This window comes from Polistes dominula, unplaced genomic scaffold, assembly GCF_049000335.1.
Source record: "Polistes dominula isolate Pdom_NZ unplaced genomic scaffold, Pdom_raw_medaka contig_21, whole genome shotgun sequence".
Lineage (NCBI taxonomy): Eukaryota > Metazoa > Arthropoda > Insecta > Hymenoptera > Vespidae > Polistes > Polistes dominula.
Window position 1 is genome coordinate 3,391,578 of NW_028301061.1, and position 8,112 is coordinate 3,399,689.

Consider the following 8,112-nt stretch of genomic DNA (forward strand, 5'->3'; position numbering starts at 1 on the left):
TATTATTATTATTTTTATCCTAATTAAATAATAGAATTAACGATAATGATATTGTGTTTTTAATAAAAGTTTTCTCATAACGCGTAAAATTATTAACAGAATTTTCAAATGATTCTATTAATCTTTTAATATCGATTATTTAATTCGTTGATTCTCAAATTTTTTTAAACACTCCATGTTAAATTTCCAGCAAATATACTTTACAAAAAGTCAATTATTTTTTGTCAAAGCTTGATACAAATAAATAAGATGAGAACAGTTTTTTCAATTTGTAGAATCAAAATGAACACGACCATCCCCTCCTTTTCTTTTCCACATTGATTTTTATTACAGCAATTGTCAAAAATCAAGCTTCGTACAAATGCAAAGTTGAAAATGAAATTAAAATGAGAAAAAATTATGTAGAAAATACTTGGCAATGTTTCAGTGAAAACTACTGACCTAATTTAATATTCCTTTTTTATCATAATAAAACAATAGAATGCATGATGAAATGATTTGTACAATTTTTTATAAATACATAATTTTGTAAAAAAAATAATTCTTCTTTGGACATACACATACACACATAAATAATTTGAAATATATTAAACAATTTATAAAATCTCAAATAATCTTTCAACAATCTAAATATTGATAAAATCAAACGAGATCCCGGCTTCTGTGGAAAGGGACGGAGAGGTGAAAGGGAAGAGAACATAACGAGCGTAGTTGTTTGTGAAACGTTAATAGCACGTTGCATATTATTTACTCATTAGCATTGTTCATCGAGAGATGGACCCTATCCATCCTCTTCCTTTCTCATCCCTGTGTGAATCCTTCTCCCCTACCCCCTTTTCTCTCACACTCTTTCTCTCAATTATATCAAATTCACATACTCTTTAACCGTCCACCTGGAATTTTAACCGAGCAACATACACGTATTTCATTCAATTGCATTTTAACGTTTTGGAGAAGTTGCTATTTTTTTCAAAACGGCTGATCACACATTCAGAACTCATAAAAAAAAGATAATTAAAATTGAATTCAATCGGGTTACTCGTTTGGTACAGTTATAAACATTTTTATGAAACATAAACTAGTCATATCAGAGAAATATAGTTGGAGTATGATAAAAGTGGGTTGAAGTGGAATGAAAACTTTTGTAAAGAGAAAAGAGAGATAGATAGATAATGATAGAAACAGGAAAGAGAAACATGAAGAGAAGGAAGAGAGCGAAGTGGCAACCGTTAATTTGCATAAATCCGCCGATAAAAAGATAACGGTCGCCGTTGATCACACGCTTAATCGATTACTGCGGATTTAATTGAATCGGCTGGATCTCTGTATCAAGCGCTGTGCAAACAGGCCTGAGCTTTCGCGTTTCGCCCTCATCACGCCACCCTGCGTTCTCATTGCAAGAGTGTCGAGAGAGAGGGAGAGGTGGGGGAGGAAAAAAGAAGAGAGGAAAGGGGAGTGAGAGAGGGTTGCGTACACTGGGTTGGATGGGGAGAAAGCTCGCTAACGCCACGCATAAATTACAATAAACGCGAATCGAGAAAATTACGAGCACGGCCGCGTTCGCGCGAAAATATTCATCGTCCTATGGTTCGTTCTACCGGCATCGCCACAGTTATTCCCTTTTCCCCCATTCCACCGAACCAAGCATCCCTTTTCTACGTTCACCTACCATCGTTGTTGTTGCTGCTGCTACTGCTGCTGCTGGTGGTGCTGCTACCGGGTGCTGCTGGTCGATGATTAATAAATCAAACCGTCCGCATGTCAAACAGGCATAATTGTAATTTGCTGCGATTGCCGAGCGGGTGCGTGTCGTTCGGTCCTATCTCCAGAGGTAACCCTTCCCTCCCTTCCCCCACCCAATCGAGCCCTTTTAAAAGCAGGGGGAAGGAGAACTCGCTTGTTTCTGTCATCCCCAATTCTGCAAAACAATGCTTGATGTATCCTCAGTCCCTTTTTTTTCTTTACGAATTAAAATGCGTATACGTAATTTTAGCGTGATTCGAAATGATTATTTTTTTCTACGATTTTTGTTTGTTTAACTTTCAATATGTGATATTGTTTTATTTAATTTTGTTTGTTTTAATGGAAGGATTATTATTGAAGAGTTAAGTAGAGTTAATACTTGAAATCTATTCATTCGATTAGGAGTTGAGTTTTGTCGCGTCTAGACTTTACGTTTGCTTTATTCTATCTTCCTCAACCGATTGCTACCGATCTCGAAACTCAGCTATATTCGTTGCATTGTTCATCCGCTGATTGGAATTTAAATTTTATTCATAGGCTCGTTTATATCCAGCCAGTTATGTATTCAAATCGGACGGTCCGCGTTCGATATCTTCCCTACACACCTACGTTAGTATTATATACATGCATACGTACACGTTAGTACCACTATACCCTTTCTAGCCCTTTCGATAGTCGATACGCTCTCGATAATTCTACTGATTTCCACCGGGATCATCGGATCGAACCGAATTCGGAAAGTGAATATTTTCCCCATGTTACTAGCACTCTTCGTTCTATCTGTTTCACGTTATACATACATATGTATATTTGAACGTTAAAAATTAACTTTTTGACGTTATCAAATCCTACCGAATCGGATAAAGTTGATCGAAAATAACCCTGCTTGTGGTTATCAAACTTAAAGCTACTCTATTTTTGTAATAAACGTTGGTTATGATACTGACAGATAATATCGAACCTATATCACATTTTTCTATACTTAAAACAAATATCTTCTATACTTAGACAAAAAAATATGTAATTGGTTAACAATTATTGACATTGAATTGTTAAAATATATAAGGGGAAATTATTTTTTGAATAATTAACTCAATATTTATATTTTTATATGATTAAATGTAGATAAAATAAAATTATTTGATATTTTTAACGTTGAGGTGATATGAAAAAGGGGGTTCTAACGAGATTGCAAGTGTTGTCGATTTTAGCATTTTTTGTTTTTAAATTGCTAATTTTTTATCTACCGTGTTATTAAATGCTGAAAATCAAATTGGTTTAAAGGTGGCACATATCTTCAAATCAGTCTTGTCCCTTTAAATATGAAATTTTAATATACTGTTATATCCGACAGTTCATTTATAAAATTTATAAAAACTTTATAAAATTTTCCAGATAGCATATGATTATATTAAAAGCTGAAATAGAACCAATTAATTATCACCAATTTCAACTAATTCTCCAGTATTTGACATACAGTGATAACCATTAACTAAACATAGAATATCGATTCATATTAGCTAATCCGTAGTATTAAATTGATTAGTGTAATCAATTTATAACATTGATGAAGTATATAATACGCTTTTCTAAAATTTCAAATTTAATTAACGTTTGTTTATTATTACTTTTCTATGCAAATCGTAGTATACCAATTAACGTTAATAAAATATTACTGTATATTGATAAATGTTATTTTTTTTTTACAATAGAATTAATATTGTTACTCTGATGAATATTCCGTTCTAAAAACAAGGTGTGAATGGATTGGTTCTAAATTCTATTCCAATCTACTCCAACTATTCCATTCATTCTTCTTCCGTATTAATCGATAAACCGCCACTGTGTTAACCGCTGTACAAATATCATTGTATCAACTATTGCACATAGCTTCACGTAAATATAGATCGTCGTATCGCTCGTTCAGAATTATTCACGTATCGTAGTCAGTTGGTTTATCTTATATTATATTTCCTTTTAATAATTTTCTCAATAAATGTTGTTACTTTTAAATGAATTTGTAAATATTGTCATTGAATCCTAGTTTAAAACTTTAAAAATTGCACTGATAAGATTAATATTATTTATATATTAACAATCTAATGAAATCCAATTTCGATATCATGCAAAAAATCAAAAATAAATTTCGTATTATTTCAATATAATACTTAAATTTGTTCTTCATACAAAATAGAGGTGTTATAGATAATAAGTAACAATATAATTAAAGATAATTTAATAATTTATTTAAATAAACAAATAAAAAAGAATGTAAACTTTTAAAGAATTGTAAAAATTCAATTTTATTCTAACCTTGCAAAAAATTCCACGATATCATTTAGTAAAATCTTTCTCTTTTTCTCAAATATTAATTATTCCTTAGGATATTTTTTCAGTTGAGAAGACAAGTACGCGTAGTAGTCTTGCAGAGAGACTTGCATTCGAGAAGGATTTACCTTGGCATTGCATTAAGAAAAGTCTTTTCTGCCTTTTCCTTCGTCTTTACTTTCCACGTCGTCCTAGTACAGTCGTCTTCTATTGCGGCCGTCTCACGTTCGTGCCTTATTCCAGACGAGTAAGGGGTAAGTATTTGGCATGACGTCAAACGTGGATATTAGGATTCCCCCAGGGTGGTGACCAGCTAAAGGGGGCCAAAAAAAGAGAACAGGAAGGAAAGAAGGATAGCTATATGCTAGCTGTTCGTGCGTCACATCCGTGACCGGCCTACGGGTTTATCGTGGACCTTGCAATCGTCATCCTCTCTTTTTACTACTTTCCTTCCTTTTCCTTTTTACTATCTTTCTCTCTTCTTCATACCTCGTAAGAATCTTTATTTTTGGCACATACTCGCTTCGTTCCTTCTTCTTCTTCTTCTTTTTCTTTTTCTTCTTCTTCTAATATCTTGGATTGAAAACCTGCCATCCACCAAAACCATTTTATTTTATTTTATTTTATTTTTTTCTATATTTCTATTTCTCTTCATTCGTGTCTTCAATAAAATCTTTCACATTTTCTAATTATCAATCATAAAAGTATTCTATTGATAAGATAAATATTCTTTAAATGTCAACCTTTGTACGTTACACATTAAATTACATAGAATGCGTTTAAGTACATTCTAATGATATTCTTAATTTTAGGAAATTTTTTCTTTAATCAGATATTGCATTATTTTCATATTATTATTCTCTAACTTACCAAATATCTTTAAATCTTCCACATTTTCTAATTATCAATCAAATACTATTTTATTTATCATGAAAAGATCAACAAGCCTACTTCAGTCTCTAACATTAAGGGAACAAAAAAAAGGGAAAAGAAAAGAACGTAATACGGCCTCGGGTTTTCCTCGTTAGGAATTGCAAATTTTCGCAAGTTTTCGTTAGGGAAATTCAGTCTACAGTGGCACCGGTGCTGCTGCTTCTGCTGCTGCCGCTGTCTTCACTCTTGCTACTGCTATTGCTGCTATCGTTGCTTCTGCTTCTGCTACTGCTGTTACTGATGTTACTGTTGGTGGTGGTGGTGGTACCGTTGCTGGCATTGCTACTGCTTGGCGTATACAAAGTGGTACTAAAGGATAGAGTGGATAGCCTAAGAGTAGAGTGGTAGTAGAAGAGGGGCCTCGAATACGGGGCTCCACGGTAAAAGCACAAATATTTGACGGGTAAATAGAGTGATACTTGATGCGGCGCTGGTTGGTGCCGCCACCACCCTCGGTTGGCTGCCGTATCTCCTGCTACCCCTAGATTGGAGTGAGCAAAAGGAGAGGATACTTATCTTTCTCTCCTTCCCTGTCTTTCTCTGTCTTTCTTCAGTTGTGTGTCTCTCTCTTCTTTCTCTTTCTCTTTCTCTTTCTCTATCTCTGTTTTTATCTATCTCATTCTTGCTCACTTACTTCTCTTCCCAACATCCTAACCAACAACTCGTGAGAAAGAGATAGAGAAAGAGAGGGGTGTTTTAGAAACCCTTCTGCATCGGCCACTCGGTTTGCTCTTCCCGGTGAGATCCACCACGCCTGGGTAAATTGCAAACATTAGCTTGCGACTTGCAACTCTTTGGCGGATGCAAGCCCGTCGCGTACGCGGAATATCTAAAAGATTATTGGGTTCATAGGTCACGCCGTTTTTTTTTTGGATCAATAGTTAGATTTTTCTTAGTATCTTTAGGTAATATCTTTCAATTTTTATTATTTAAAAAAAAATATATCAGTTATTTAAACTTATTATCAAACGTAATTGATTATATTTATTTTGTTTTCTGTAAGTTCAATTATTTTACTATTAAATTAAACGTTCGAGTAAGTGAATAAAAAAAAGATATTGGATAGTATGAATTATGAATTATAGTCGCATAAAAATGTAGTTGTTTCCCCTTTTTGAATTTAAAACGCATCCGCATAATTTGAAAAAATAAAGGAAATGGATAAAGATAATACATTTCTATTGCTCATTCTTCCAATTGTTGAATACAAAGCAATCGGTCCTTCAAAAACTTTGATATAATACGTCTTATGATAAGTGCTTGTCGTGGGGTGCTTCGAGATGAAGGAAAAAAAAGAAGAGGGAGTGACATCATTGAAAAGGGTGTTATAATAAAAAGGGAAGCCAAGGGCACTGATGCTGATAATACGTTCATAATAAATCGCGGTTAAGCTTTTATGGAAATCCAACGGAATAAATTTCATTGGAGATTGTTCGAATTTTAGATAAAAATAGAAGGAATCGTTGACGGAGGGTTTCACGTGCGAACGAACTTGCTTCTTTTCTTTTTTAATGAAATATACACAAACAAAATGTACGATTGTTATTAACAATATTTAAAATAATTATATATAGCAAAATAGTAGTGGGGTTTCACTACCACAATAATAAAGAAGTCTTTTGACCAATTATTTTTTTTATAATGTCAGGAAAATTATTAAAAATCCATCATCCCATTGAAACCATAAAACATTATCACCTTTTCGTGGTGAGATCCAATAACAATTAATGCTTATGGTCTCCATAGTATTTCTATGGTACAACTTAAGTACTGCCGATTAAAAATATGCAAAAAAAATATTACTAATCGAATAATTCAATAAAATTACAAGCGAAGTCTCACTTCAATCACGTATGAGTTTCATGTACTTTTCTTTTATGGTTTACTCCTTTCAACCTATGCCCTTTTCTTTTTAAGTTTTAACCAAAGAGGATCTTACACGTTCTTCCGTTGTTTGATATCGACGAAAAGAAGAAGAAGAAGAAGTAGAAGAAAAAAATAGACAAAAGAATGAAGGAGGATGGATCGATGAAAACGATTGTGTGCCCGTTCTTTTTCCGATGTTGTAAAACTCGATGATTTCGCTCGGTATGACGGCTCCTCATCTAGTGATAAATCGTCGATTCGATTCTCTAAATTGAGAGGTCTATTAGTCTTTCGAATTTTATCGTCGTATAATACGGTAATATCTTCTTTTTTTTTACCTAAGATCTTTGAAGAAAAGAAGACTGATAAAGGGCTCATTCAAGATCGTTTTTACTAACGTAATTGCCTTTTTATTATTCTCTGGATTGAAAAGTTCCATTTTATTTTACATTAGTTACGTATACTAATTTTTTTTTCTTACCCTTTCTTTCTTTCTTTCTTTGTTATATTTTCTTTATTAACTTGAAACAAAAAAATTTCGTAACAACCATGCCTAGATGATTTTGATTAAAACCAAAGAAAGCAAGGAACCATAGAAGAAACTTCCCCTTCTTCATAACCCTTATCCAAAGGTTAGCTGCATAAGATAAACAACATTCAATTAGAAATTCCACACATACTAAAGGACGATGAGCTAACAACTGTAAAACAAGCCTACTAATATCTACTACCCTAATCCCATTCCACTTTATCTTTCTCTCATTCTCTTTATCCTTATGATCATTCTCCCTTATTTTTCGATTTCTCTATGTGTCTTGGGAATCAAGAAACTGTAAAGGAAAGAGGATCAACTGTAACGCATTCAGACATGACGACGGTCTCGAAAACTTCGAATGAGAGGGAAAAGACAAAGAATGGAAGGAAAACAGATAGAGGAAGAATGAGATAAAGGAAAACTAAAGGAAACAAGGAAAGTAACGAAAGACAAAGAGAAAGATACCAAAAGGGTTCTGAAAATAGAAATAGAAAGAGATAGAAAGAGAAAGAGAAAGAGAGAGAGAGAGAGAGAGAGAAAAGGACATAGTTGAGGGAAGCAGTTCTGATTGGTGATGGCGGCAACGGTAGTGGCGTTAACTGGGAAAGCTAAGCTCAGAGTCAGCTTTACTGCTGCGTCGTCATCCGTGTGACAACTTATAATTTGATAGAAAGCCGTTTCGTACCGTACACGGTTCGTACTACTGG

General features: G+C 33.6%; 1 long non-coding RNA gene across 1 annotated transcript; it reads right to left on the reverse strand.

The window, feature by feature from the left end:
- Positions 1 to 3,967: 3,967 nt before the first annotated feature.
- Positions 3,968 to 5,290, reverse strand: LOC149031413 (uncharacterized). The gene is made up of 2 exons (XR_016177786.1): positions 4,942 to 5,290; positions 3,968 to 4,658 (listed from the first exon to the last, which is right to left on the reverse strand). It is a non-coding gene; the product is annotated as an uncharacterized LOC149031413 (long non-coding RNA).
- Between the last annotated feature and the right edge of the window lie 2,822 nt (positions 5,291 to 8,112).